This window comes from Salvia splendens, chromosome 9, assembly GCF_004379255.2.
Source record: "Salvia splendens isolate huo1 chromosome 9, SspV2, whole genome shotgun sequence".
Classification (NCBI taxonomy): Eukaryota; Viridiplantae; Streptophyta; class Magnoliopsida; order Lamiales; family Lamiaceae; genus Salvia; species Salvia splendens.
The window spans coordinates 17843093-17858292 of NC_056040.1; the positions used below are offsets into that span (position 1 = coordinate 17843093).

General features: G+C 36.8%; 1 long non-coding RNA gene across 1 annotated transcript; it reads left to right on the plus strand.

The window, feature by feature from the left end:
• The first annotated feature begins 2071 nt into the window (after window positions 1-2071).
• Window positions 2072-5435, plus strand: LOC121748640. Its single transcript, XR_006039501.1, has 2 exons — window positions 2072-2436; window positions 5246-5435. It is a non-coding gene; the product is annotated as an uncharacterized LOC121748640 (long non-coding RNA).
• Window positions 5436-15200: the final 9765 nt, after the last annotated feature.

Consider the following 15200-nt stretch of genomic DNA (forward strand, 5'->3'; position numbering starts at 1 on the left):
GTTAACTGAGTGTCGAATGAAGCCAACCTTCGTAAATGTTTCCCCCTGAATTGAATCAGCATATAATACAGATGGAGAATCATTACTAAACTAATTTAAAATCAAGAAATAAAAAAAATTGAGAGAGGGAACGCTTATAAAAAAAATTGTACTACATGTATTTCTATGTCAACTTAAGCTAAATTTTTTACAAGGCTATTTAAGCGATTTTATGTGCTGGGAAAGTTTTATTTAGGGAGACATTTACATACTTTTTTAAAAATATTTTTGGATATTAATTGATTAATCGTATTTGAGAGAGCCATAGTTTTGGAACTGCAGCTTAATCATATTTTGTATTTTCAACTTTCCATGCTTTCATAAAATATCCCTAAGCCTAAGCCTTTGTCACGACCCAACTTTGCTAATTATAGCAAGGTTTGATATACAGTGACTGAGGTGGATATTAAGAATGTGGGCTGAGTACGAAAAGAAGGATTTAATGGTTGAACTTTCTGTTTGTAGAGTATAGACGGTGAATACATGAATAGAATGGCACAATCACAATGACTCGAGTCGGGGACCATACAATATACTAGCTAGTTATCGGAGTCTTTAGAGACATAAAGGATTTCACTTGCTTCAATGCACACCGGAAGGAACTGAACGCGGTTCCATGTATGAAGACACGAACCTCCGAGAGTATTGAATGGAAATAAAAGTAGGTCTGGTTTAATTAGCACCCTCCACTCCATCACAACTCAACCTGCACATTTAGAAATACGTCCAGGGCTAAGTACAAAGGTACTCAGTGAACACATTGCCAAAATCTACAATATATAAAAACAAATATTGTCAAGCCATCATACAAGTAATACTCAGTGTTTTTCTCAAAAAGATGCAAGCTTACTAAATTCTTTTACTTGAAAATTTGACTGATCAGTCTTAGTTTCTTCTGTAATTCGCCATATCTGAACATTCATTCTTGTGCCGGGAAAGTAGCCACTTTCCACGAGCACCGGACCGGCCAACCCTCTCGATGACACATGGTCCACGTGTACACTAGTTCGAGTAGGGACGCTCCCCTTGCTGAGACCCGAATTTGATTTCTTATTTTATTTGGCATAGCACATTTGGTATAACCAAACAGATAGGCATCATACATAAAACAAAACATTGGCATGACAACATTATTTTCATAATTAATCATCATAAAATAATACTTCATATATATATATATATATATATATATATATATATATATATATATATATATATATAGGGTTTTGATCTATGCAAAATCATTCTTAATACAAAAATGCAGAACCAAGCATACAAAAGTCATTTTTTGGTCATTGTAAGCTTATTTTTACGTCATTATAGTAAGGATGACATGAAATGATCTTAACACGACCTCAAACCCAAAGTTTATAATATGACCTAAAACTGCTTTACAATGACCCTCCGTGTTTTTGTTTAATTATTGACCATTGGATTGTCAAATCTCATGGTCAGGATTTGGTCTGGATTTTGTATTGAGATCAAGTTTTGTATTGATCATTTTCCTATATATATATATATATATATCCATTGTAGGATAGGAAAGTGCACCTCTTATGCTTCCGAACTCCGTAAAACAATATTAACTCACTTGGAGTTAAATTCCTTGCGATGGACCTTGTCCACTAAAAGATAATAAACTATTTAGCTTCAAGGAAATAACAATAGCGGATGATATGCTCTCAGGATTTGCATCCTATTTTCCTTCTCTCTTTCTTAAACTCATTCACTTTAATTAAATTCAAAGATTTAATTATTGGTAATAATTAATCGAGAGATTAATTAATTTAATAAATTTGAGAATTTACTTGAAAAACATACAAACTAAGTTACTTAAATTAATTTAAGAGAATTTTATCTCAAGCAATTAATTTATTCCTAATATTACAATTAATTAATCCCAAATGAAGAATTAATTGATTAGTTAAAAAAAAACTAACCCATCAAGCACTAGCAAAGTTAACCCATAAAGTATACGACCCAAATCAATTATATACTTGAAATGGCCCAACAACAAAGGAACTAAAAAAATATTAGTCCAAGTACTTAAATGATTCAAAAGAGGCTCCCACCCCCAGAAACTCTATACATGAAATCCACCTCTCTCTATGCTCAACATCTCTTTCTAAATCTCTCTCTTTCTTTTTCGCCTAATAAGACATAGCCTCGGATTTCTTCACAATCGAAAGTCTAAACAATGTCTGATCGTCCCGAAATTTTAACCAAAGGTAGATGACTCATAAAGCATCATTCCTACTGAAGAAAATTGAATTTTAACGGTTAGATCTTCTAAAATTAATTTTGGAAGTGGCTGCCGTTTTCTACAGTAGCAGTGTCGATTTTCTACACGATCGAGGGTACAAACGTTGTCCGATCGTTCTGAAATTTTAACGGAAGGTAAACAACTCTTCTACCTTCACGTTGACCGAAGGAAATTATATTTGAACGGTTAGATTTTCCGTTATAAATTTCCAAAGGTGCTTATCTTCCAAAGAGAAAATATTTTAGGAGTTTTTCCTACTTTCTAATTACTTTATTGATTCTAAGACTTTGCATTTGTTGTATGTAAATTAGGCTCAACATAGAATAAAATGGTTTCATACATGAATTTGAAAAGAAAGAGTTAGAAAGATTGTTTATGAAACATGCTTAGTTGTGATTCTATGTTCTATATGAATTCATGCTATGATGACATGCTTGATAAAATCATACTTGAAAAGATTTAACTTGTGGCTTGATAATCATTACCTCAAAAGAATTATAAAGATTTATTTAAATGTGCTCCTACTTGAAATTCTCCTTCTTGAAGAATGCTTGCTTGAAAACTTGCTAGGAAAGGTGGAAAACTTTTTCTGTCTACTCATTTAAAATTTTGGGTGAAAGGGGATTTTAGGTGTGTAGGATCTTGGTAGAAAAAAAAGAGAGCTGAGAGTGCGTCGAAGAAGTGTGAAACTGGATTTTGGTGTGTGTAGTAAAGCTATTTGTTGGAGAAGTTATGAAACTAAAATCTTTACAACTCTCATTCCTTATACTAATTTCTGCCGACACCCGCGTGAAACGAAAATAATAAAACGAGTGATGAAATCTTTTAATTCAATGCTCTTCCTGATTTTGGGGATATGTCATATGTCTTCCTTGAGCCAGATTCTTGTATGCAGATTTTGCAGAAAATAACTCGCCTTTACATACATATATATATGGTTGTGATCAATTGAGATTTTTAGCCTAATTGCGAATTGATATGCATTATTATCAGCTACTCATTTTTATTAAATGAGAGGTCCAGAATTTGCCACATGAAAAATATTTTTAGATTAATTAATTATAAAAGGGCAGAGTGGTAATTTCATGGTACATTTTATTCAATAAATACTTTTTTTAAAAAAAATTGATTTTTTTTTTAAAAAATTTAAATTTTAAAAATTTAAATTTTTTTTGTCAACTACATGTACAATTTATGCCAACTACATGTACAATTCATGTCAACTATGTGTACAATCCATGTTAACTACATGTACAATTCATGTCAACTACACACATGTCAACTATACATATATAATGTCAACTATAAGTTGTTGACATTTGATGTGCAAGCTATTGACATTTGATGTGCAGGCTATTGACGATAATACCTCCGAGTTGACATAATCTACTTGCAGTTGACATTTCAAAAATGTTGTGGATGAGTGACTGAAAATGCATCTCGATTCTCAATTAAGCTAAAAAATCTCAACTTATATATATATATATATATATATATATATATATATATATATATATGGATGCGTTATAATGATAACCCCAATTTCCGTAATAACCCTATAACTAAATCTGGACACAACATTTTTAAAATCACGTGGTCTAGATTCAAACTTAGCTTTCCTTCATAAAAAAAGCGCAGAGGGTAAATATGTCATTTCGCTTATTTAATTTCTGAATTTCGCTCATGATAAAATTTACGTATCCAGATTTCGCTCATTTAAATACATAAAATCTTATTTCCCATGATATACAGATGTATGAGGTTCAGTTACACGTATGTATGAGGTTCAGTTATAGGTAAAATCTTATTTCCCATGATATACAAATTTCGCTCATTTAAATATGTAAAATCTTATTTAAGTATCATTTTATCATTTTATCATTTTATCAGTCAGTCAAAAGTATCATTTTATCAACTCAGAGTATCATTCTATCCGGCAAAACTATCATTCTATGCAATAAGGAGTATCATTTTATCAGTCAGTCAAAAAGTATCATTTTATCAACTCAGAGTATCATTCTATCCGGCAAAACTATCATTCTATGCAATAAACCTAACATATATCATTTTATCATTTTATCAGTCAGTCAAAAGTATCATTTTATCAACTCAGAGTATCATTCTATGCAATAAACCTAACATATATCATTTTATCAGTCAGTCAAAAGTATTATTTTATCAACGCAGAGTATCATTCTATCCGGCAAAACTATCATTCAATGCAATAAACCTAACATATATCATTTTATCAGTCAGTCAAAAGTATCATTTTATCAACTCAGAGTATCATTCTATCTGGCAAAACTATCATTCTATGCAATAAACCTAACATATATCATTTTATCAGTCAGTCAAAAAGTATCATTTTATCAACTCAGAGTATCATTCTATCCGGCATAACTATCATTCTATGTAATAAACCTAACATATATCATTTTATCATTTTACGTGATATTTGGTGAAATTCAAAAATTAAATGAGGGAAATGACATATTATCATTTTATCAACTCAGAGTATCATTCTATCCGGCAAAACTATCATTCTATGCAATAATCCTAACATATATCATTTTATCATTTTACGTGATATTTGACGAAATTCAGAAATTAAATGAGGGAAATGACATATTTACCCCCGCGCTTTTTTTATGAAGTAAATCTAAGTTTGAATCTGAACCACAAGATTAGAAAATATGTGTGGTCCAGATTTGGTTATAGGGTTATTACGTGATTTGAGGGTTATTATATGATCACAACTCTATATATATATATACACTTTAATTATAAAACGTGACATATATACATAGGTGATGACTTCGGGTCGTTTTCAGTGAATAGTGTCGCACTATTCATATGTTGACTATGGTTAAAGATGGTAAAAAGATATTTTTGTTACAGTATTATTATTGCACTCTCGTTTCTGACTTGTCCTATCATTTGTAGGAAGTTGGGATTTCCTGAAGATATAATACTAGCTTTGCGAAGAAGCTTTAGCTCGTTTTTGTAACATCGTAAATTAAATAAAATTAGTACATTTCTCATTTGAAGCGAAATGACTATATTTTGCAAATGGACATTTAATATCCATCTGATTTATAAATGTACATGGATAATTATTTTATCGCTTCATGTATCTTCTTGCACATCAAAGTTTTTGATCAAGATTAGTTTTACATTGGCGCTTAACTATCAATTAAAACCCATCAAGGATTTTAATACGACGAAACATAGGAGTTTAAAATACTACTTGCTTTAATACATTCATTTACTCTTTAAACGTTTAATCACGTTAATTTGAGCGGGGTATTACAGCCTTCGAAAATCCTTAATTTTACTAAAAATCATGCAATGCCTTGTTTGACATATTTCTTAGGCGAATTATAATTTAATCGATATTGACTTTTTGAAAGGTTAGTCATGTTAATTTTTTTATTATGCATTAATAAAATTGGAGACTTGATTTATCATTCCGTTTTCGAATTATATCAAGGTAATTAAGCACAAATTTTAACTTAATGGCAAAATTGAGGGCTTTGAAGAAAAACGCAAAAAAATAACGATTGATCTTGGAGGACCAATCACCCAGTCTAAGTGCATCTAATATAAGGCGGACACTTCCAATAGCCTCGCCCCCTTTTTTGTCCACAGCCCCAATTTATTTATCCGCGCCCACAAAAAAAGTATCCGCAGCTATAAGGTGGACACTTCCAATTAGGGGTGGCAAATCGTGCGTGTCGGGTCGTTATCGTGTCGACACGATAACGACACGAACACGATAACAACAAACACGAACACGACCCGTTAAGAAAACCTCAAACACGAACACGAACACGACACGAAATCCTCAGACACAAACACGACACGAACCCATTAACGACACGAACCAATTCAGGTCAACACGACACGATAACAACACGTACACGAGATGACACGATAACGACTCGATAACAACACGACCTGATAACGGTTAATCCTATTAAAAATGAAAATAATAAGAATTAATAATATTAAAATATTTTTTGTTAACGGATAACACGAACACGACACGAACACGACACGAACACGTATTGTTAACGGATAACACGAACCCGACACGAACACGACACGAACACGACACGAAATTTTCGTGTCCTTAACGGGTCGACCCGATAAGGACACGAACCCAATAAGCTCCGACCCAAACCCATTATTTTCGTGCCGGTTCGTGTCGTGTTATCGTGTCGTGTCAAAAATTGACAGCCCTACTTCCAATAGCCCCAAAAATTTTAGCCACTTTTCATTTTATTTTTTTTATTTATTTTAAATCAATTATAATTAAAATTATTAGAATGTAAATAATTAGAAAATGAGGTAATTGGGACCGAATATTCATTGTATTGGAAACAGTAAAATTATACAACGAACATTAAAAAATAATACAAATAAAAACGCCGTCACCGCCTACTCGGTGGCGGAGTCGGATTCCTCCTCCACGAAGTGAACACGTTGTTCTCGTATATGCCCGCGAACCGCTTGGTGGCATGCAGAATCCTAGACCACTTTTTGCGGAGTTGTTCCCCGTCACGCGGTTTGGAGCCTCGAGGTTTGAACTCGTTGTATGCCAACAGGACGCGCTTCCAAAAGCTTCCCTCGGTCTTATCGGTGCCCACTATGGGGTCCGATGTGACGGCATCCCACGCCCGCGCCACAACAATGGACTCCGCTTTGGTGTAGTGCGTGGCCCGTCCACCGCCTGCTGCCGCCGCCAATGCCCTCACCGCCGCCGCTGCCACCGCGGCTGCCGCCTCTTCTGCCGCCCCCGCCGCCACTGCTTCCACCCGCCCCACCGGACCCGCCGACTCTCGTCGGAACGGGCCTATCCACGCGTGCTGCCAGCGTATCCGGTACGCTCGGACTGAGCAGACCCATCATCGTCTCCAGTGCGTCTCGATCTGCATCGGTGAAAGGAGATTGACTGGAATGGAAAGGGGTCTCCAGCCGCGGATGGTTAAGCGCGTCCAGGTTGAGTTTGTAATCTCCAAACGGTGAGCGGCTCAAATTCCTCTGAAAAGGTTGGGGCGTGGGACTCGACCTCCACAGCTGAGATGGAGGAGGAGTTGGACTCGATCCCCACGGAGGGGGAGTTTGACTCCAACCCCACGGCTGGGAAGGATAGCCGCCATATCCCGATTCGTCAGTGCCGGGTGATTCGTCGTCTACACCGTGCATTTTTTTAGAGTGAAAGTGTAGAGAGTGAATTAATGGAGAGTGTTTGAAAATGGTGTAAAATGGGTGGTGGAGGAGTGATATTTATAATACAATTTTCGGGAAAAAAATAATAATAATAATAATAATCTTAATTTGATCATGCTTGCTATCAGATTTTTTTTTATGCTTTTTTTGAAAAATATTAAATAAATTAGGTGGTGTGAGATGTGTAGGTGCGATACGATTTAGTCAATAATTAGATTTGAGCCAAGATTCGAGGCGTGTTACATGTGTACAAAACTACAAATTGTTGGCCAAATAGTCTAATGATTGTGAAATTAATTAAATTTCACTGAATTTGACAGCGAAGAATTTTATGCATATCGACAACTAATCCAAGAAATCTGCAAATTAAGATTGTTTATGTCGGAGCTATGTTTAAGAACTTAGTTACAAGGCTTAATAAAATTTTATTATACTTAGCTTACTTAACGTGTATTTTGTTGATGGACTTACTCTTAAAGATGGTAATCGAGAGAGGCATTGTATTGAATGTAGAATATGGTGGCAAAGATAGAGGAATAGCTAAGATTGTATTTTTTTGTTGTGTTTTGTTTGATACAAATCATTCCCTTTTATAGGAAGATTACAGCTCTTAGAAACTCCCACCAATTAATTGTATGCCTAGGTAAATACTACCTATTAAATGTAAATGTAATTACCAAGTGATGGGTACTTGGTACTAGCCGTTTCCTCATCTTGGTATTTGACACTCCCCCTCAAGTTGAGCGATGATATCCCCGATGTTCAACTTGGTCAAAACTTCTCTAAAAATTCTGGAATTCACTGCTTTGGTTAAGATGTCAGCCAATTGTTCCTCGGATCGAACAAACGGGAATTCTATGATTCCACCTTCCAATTTTTCTTTGATGAAGTGGCATCGACTTCAACGTGTTTGGTTCTGTCATGTTGTACTGGGTTCTCTGATATGCTAATTGCGGCTTTATTGTCGCATAATAACTTACTTTTTCGATTTGGGGGAAAACCGATCTCAGTAAGTAATCTCCTTAGCCATATGATCTCCATGAGTCCACTCTTGATACCTCAGAACTCTGCTTCAGCACTTGATAAGGCTACAACCTTTTGCTTCTTGCTTCTCCAAGTAACTAGGTTGCCTCCAATGAAGTTAAAGTATCCACCGGTTGATTTTCTATCGACTGGATTACTGGCCCAATCAGCATCTGTATAGCCATCTACTTCAAGGTCCTTCCATTTTCTTAAGAACACCCCATAATTTGTTGTGCCTTTGAGGTACCTTACTATTCGTAAGGCCGCATTCATGTGATCTTCTTGCGGTTGGTGCATGAACTGGCTGACAATCCCTACTGTATATGCGATGTCTGGCCTGGTGTGTGATAGATAGAGTAATTTCCCAACTAACCTTTGATATTTCTCTCGATCTGCAGGTTCAGCTCCCTCAACAATTTTTAGCCCATGATTCGGTATCATTGGTGTGTCAGCAGGCTTGCAGTCTAAGAGGCCAGTTTCTGCCAACAGGTCGAGGATATATTTTCTTTGTCTTAAGAATATTCCACGATTCGATCTGAGCACTTCTATTCCTAAGAAGTATTTTAGAGGGCCGAGATCTTTCATGTCAAATTCTTTAAACAGATTGGTCTTGAGGTTACTGATTTCTTCTGTGTCGTCCCCTGTGATGATCATGTCATCGACATAGATGATAAGACAAGTTATCTTATCTCCTCTCCTATTTGTGAAAAGTGTATAATCAGAAAGACTCTGTTTGAACCAATGCTTGACCATTGCTTGGCAAAATCTTCCAAACCAAATTCTTGGGGATTGTTTCAAGCCGTATAGAGTTTTCTTCAATCTGCACACTTGCTCGGAACCAAATTCGGTCTCGAATCCAGGTGGAACTTCCATATAGACCTCCTTGTCTTCACCTAATTCTCCATGGAGGAATGCATTAGTCACATCAAATTGATGTAGCGACCAATCCTTACATGCTGCAACTGACAGTAATGCCCGGATTGTGTCAAGTTTAGCAACCGGGGAGAAAGTCTCATTATAATCAATTCCATACACTTGAGTATATCCTTTGGCCACCAATCGTGCCTTATATCTCTCGATTGATCCATCTGCACGCCTTTTGATGGTGAAAACCCACCTACATCCGACTGGTTTCTTCCCTTCTGGTAGATTACATTTCTCCCACGTTCCATTCTTGATCAGGGCATCAACTTCCTTCTTCATGGCTTCTCTCCAATGTTTGTGCTTAACAGCTTCTTTGAAAGATTGAGGAATTTCTTCTTCTTCATATAGGGCCGCCTCAAATGCTCGGGCCATCACTGTGAGGTGCCTTTGAGCTATGTTTGCTTTTGAATATTTTGTCTTCCTTCCTTTCCAATCTGGAGAGTACCTTTTGGGAGGGATTCCCCTTGTACTCCTGTGTGGTAATTCATACCGATTTTCATTGTCCCCTTCTTGGCTTATCTTGTCAGTGTTAGTGATTTCTAATGTGTTGAGTTCAGGGGAATCGTTTACCTCAGGATTCGAAGACGGAGTTGATGGTTGGGTAATGTCTCCAAACTCTGCGGCATGACTAGTGGATTTTGATTGCTCGTTGGCATGGCTTGTTTCCTCGAATGGAACAATTTCTGTGCCAAGAATGGGTTCCTCTTCCCTTGACTCATCTTCCCCTTGCTCGGTTTCCCTTGGTATAGGTTCTGGATGATTGGTTGTGTCCTTTGGGATATATAGCCAATTTAGTGGGTCGTTAATTGGACTATGTGGTTGACGCTCCCCCTGACCGCTAGATTGGCTATAGTAGTATTCACCCTCAACAAAATCACAGTTCATGGTAGTAAACATGTGCTTAGTTATAGGGTCATAACACCGGTAACCTTTCTGATTGACCCTATACCCGAGAAAAACACATTTAATGGCACATGGAGAGAATTTGGTACGGACATGTTTTGGGATGTGGACAAAGACTGTACAACCAAAGACTTTCAGATCAAGGGTGAAATAGGTTGGTTTCTGTATGGCTTCATGGTTGATAAATGTATCAATGGGAGTTCTGAAGTTGAGGATACATGTTGGAAGACGGTTCATAAGGTACACCGAGGTGGCTATAGCTTCTGGCCAAAAAGATGTGGGCATTTTTGACTCGATAAGGAGAGCCCTAGTGATTTCTAGAATATTCCTATTTTTCCGTTCTGCTACCTCATTCTATTCAGGTGTATATACACAAGAAGTTTGGTGGATAAGCCATTTGTCCAGAAAAAAGGTTTTCATGTTGGCATTTATATATTCCCCTCCATTGTCGGACCGTAAGACTTGGATATTTTGTTTATACTGGATTTGGACCATACTGTAGAATTGGGTGAATTTTTCAAAAACCTTAGACTTATTTTTCAAGAAATAGACCCAAGTCATACAAGAAGAGTCATCGATAAACAGGAGAAAATAACGAAGACCCTGACCCCTAGTGATTGGAGCAGGAACCCAAACGTCAGAGTGAATCAAAGAAAACGGGGTAGACACTTGAGTATTATTCAATTTAAAAGAATGACGATGGCTTTTGGCCAAATGACAAGTTTCACAATCAAGAGAGTGCACACTAGAGATCATCGTAGGGAACATTAATTTAAGATATCCTAAAGAAGGGTGCCCTAACCGACGATGTAAAAGCCAAGCCTTTGTCGTAGTTGTTTCACGAGTTAGTAACGCAGCACTTTGTTGAGCTATCTCATCCACATAGTACAGTCCGCTTCGTTCAGTGCCACGCCCAACTATCGTCCCCGTCTTGGTATCCTGTAACACGCAAAAACAAGGTTGCATCAGTAATTTACAGTTTAACTCTTTTGTCACATGACTGACGGATAATAATTTGTGTGAGAAAGTTGGGACAAATAGGCAGTTAGAGAGCCGGAGAGTTGGAGAAATATTGATAGTACCTGCCCCCTCGACTCGAGCTAAATCCCCCGCGGCAGTTTGGACATAGGTTTTAGTCAGTTTGGACATTGTGAAGAAGTCATTTGGATCGAATGAGATCGTGTCAGTAGCTCCACAATAAAAAATCCATTGGTTCTCCTTTTGTTCGACTATGGTGGATGAGGTAAAAGCTAAGGCTTTAAAAGAGTTGTGACACGGGATATTAGGTTGAAATAACTGATCGTCTGGTTTGACGGGAAAATTTCTGGATTTTTCTGGGGTATTTTTAGGATTTTTGAAAGTGTTGGGGTTAAATTGGGATTTTTTGGAAGTTTGGGGGTGATTTCGAGTAGGTATACAAACGCGGGGGTTATGGGGAAATTTAGAAGAGTTCTGGGGGGGAGGGGAAAATTCGAATTGTTTTGATTTGGGGGTGTAAATCTGGTGTTCTCCCCCATGAACCCTAATCTCATCCGCCTCCACCCATTTCTCATCTCCAGCCCTCAATTCCGCCTCCCTCTCTGTCGATGTTCCGTCGGTGCCGGTGAAACTCGGCGCCGGGTTACCTTCTGACCAGACCCTGGCGACCGAGACCGAAGCAACGGCTTTCTCCTCGCCGCCGTTTCCCGCCGTGACAAAACCGTGGCGACCTGGACCGTTGATCTGCCCGCCGCCGTTCCCCGCCGTGTTGGGGTGACCGACGTTGCCCGCCGAGTTCTCGGTGTTGGTATCTCACTCCCCAATGGTCACCGCCGCTGTTGCTCTGCCTCCTCCGCTCTGATTCCTGTTCTGTCTGTTTTTCTTCATGTCTTCCCACCAATCGGGGAATCCGTGGAGGTGGAAGCAGGTATCCGCCGTGTGCTTCTTCCCACCACAATGGCTACACGTCATTCTGTTCTTGTCGGTCGGAGCTGCAGAGTATTTGGGTGGCGGTGGTGGTCGATTTCGGTTGATTGCTGCTAATCCGGCACCTATTCCGACTTCATGTGCATCGCCTGAGGGTTTGTAGACCCGCTCATTAGCCGACTCGCGTCTCACCAGTCCGTAAGCACTTTGTACAGTGGGCAGTGGATCTTTGTTTAAGATCTCTCTCTTTAATGTATCATATCTTTCATCCAAAGCCCATAGAAACTGATATAATCTATGCCTCTGAGTGTTGTTGTTGTATTTCTGAATAGTTGATGGAGTATCCATCGGATTTGGATCCATTTCGTCGATGGAAATCCAGAGCTTCTGGAACTTATTCCATAAGTTTTCGAGGCTCATATTCCCCTGCTTCATGTTGTATGCTTGCCTATGCATGTCTGAAACTTGGAATGGATCGGTTCCACTTCCGTATATAATGGCCAGTCCCTGCCATAGGTCTCGGGCCGTTGCATACTGTGATACTTCGTTGACAAGATTGGCTTTGATGTTGTTTATAATCCAGTTAAAGCAACAATGATCTCTCTGTTTCCATTTCGGGTAACCGGGATCACTAGTTGGAGGAGGATCTGTAACTCCATCGATGTGAGACGACAGACCCTTCCCTCCGATTGCGTGTTCTATTAGGGTTGTCCATAGGGAGTAATTGTCGCCATTCAGTTTGCTTTGGAGATGTACCTCCCCCAATGATTCAAGATGATTTGAGGGTGGAGGGGGCTGTTCTTGAGCTTTTGGTGGTATATTGATTTGCCTAAGGAATTCGGCCAATTGGGCCGCGAACTCTCCTGAGAAATTCATCAGTGGCTGATTGGTGTTTGTAGCTTCTGAGTCAGATTCTGACATGGCTATTTTTCTGATTTTGCAAGTTTAAAAAAGGGCCGAAAAAGGTATATCTGGGGCGGTGATGAGAATTTTCTGAGTCCCACACCGTTGCAACCTGCTCTGATACCATCTTAAAGATGGTAATCGAGAGAGGCATTGTATTGAAGATAGAACATGGTGGCAAAGATAGAGGAATAGCTAAGATTGTATTTTTTTGTTGTGTTTTGTTTGATACAAGTCATTCCCTTTTATAGGAAGATTACAGCTCTTAGAAACTCCCACCAATTAATTGTATGCCTAGGTAAATACTACCTATTAAATGTAAATGTAATTACCAAATGATTGGTTGGTACTAGCCGTTTCCTCATCTTGGTATTTGACACTTACATATTATTATTATTTGCATTATCTTGCAACTCCAAAAAAAAACTAATGTTCCATGAGTTCAATTAATCAAAAAAATAATTAATGCAAAATTCGTTAGTTCATTATCAAAGCCTACGCAATCAAGATTAGGACACGAGACCACAATATATATAGTAGTTCAATTTTATTTTTTTAGTTTTTTAGTGATGGAGAGAGAGAGATTAACAATCTTGTTAATTATTATTGACTGGTATAATAAAACATCGGTTTCACCCTTAAACAACATTAATTATTGTGATATAAATTGAAAGATTACTTATTTGAGATTCTTTTTTAAGATGAAGAAAAAGATTCTTGTCATAGTAGTATTATTTAAATTTCATCATCGTTATATTGTGTTATCATTATTAATTTAGACATGTGTAGTGATCTTGCATGCATTGAGACCTTTTGTTGATAAATCATCATAAGTTTGTCTGTTAAAAGAATCCTCCACAAATTAGGAAGAAATAGATGATTTTTCACTATTAAATCGTTAGTGGTAAATGCATGAGATCATTATTGATGAACCTTGTATAATTTTCTTCCTTGTCCCCATTTTGTGAAGTGTATATCACTGATATGACTATGAAGATATATCACATTTCATCTTCTATATTTTCGACAAATTGATGCTATATGTCAGACGATAATACAAAATGAAACATGACCTGTAATTGAGAAATTGTACTGTATTATTTATTTATATAGATACTTTTTTTTTTAATTTCTATGATTCTAATGATTGAATATTAATTCATTTATCTATATCCAAAAGAATACATTAGTCAAAATATAGTTATATAAAAAAAAGGAGTATTATTACACAGCGAATTCATATCAAACGGGGAACATTCATTCACTACCAAAAAAGAAGAATAATAAATTTTGTTGTAATTAAGAAAATGAATCAAGCTTAATTTTAACCTAAACGGAACCAAATCGAAACGTATCAAACCGAACAAACTATAATTAAGTTTAACTTAATAATTCATCTAAATTCGATTTTGTTCACTCCTATTATTGATATCTCATAATAAAATTGGAAAATAAAATCATACTACTATTATTGATGACAACTTACACGTACAACACAACTTATTAATTATTATGCTTTACGGAGTTGTACCGTCGCAATTCTGCATCATATCCTCAATTGAAGAGAAAAAAAACAAACACACACGTGTACACTCATAAATTTTTGGTACAACATTTTATGTTTAGACAGATTGCTGGCAACGTGGAGGAATTTCGTGCAAAAAAAACACCTTATTCTTCAATAATTTTTTCATTTTCTGAAAGTATATTTATATATCATGAGATGATAAATTATATTATTGCGCCTAATTAACTTTATTTAATTCTAATTTAACATATAAAATAAAAATTAATTTCCTTCAGTTATTCTGATTGTTATACTACTACTGTCAATTTCCCAACTAATATTACTCATAACTAGCGGAAGTGGAAAACCATTATCATAATTAGTTGAAGTCTAGAAGAGTTGATGTAAATACTCAGTATACATGTGTTGATACATCTATTGATTAAATCATATACACATGTAATTCTATGTAAAAATTTAAAATGATTGAAATATTGTATA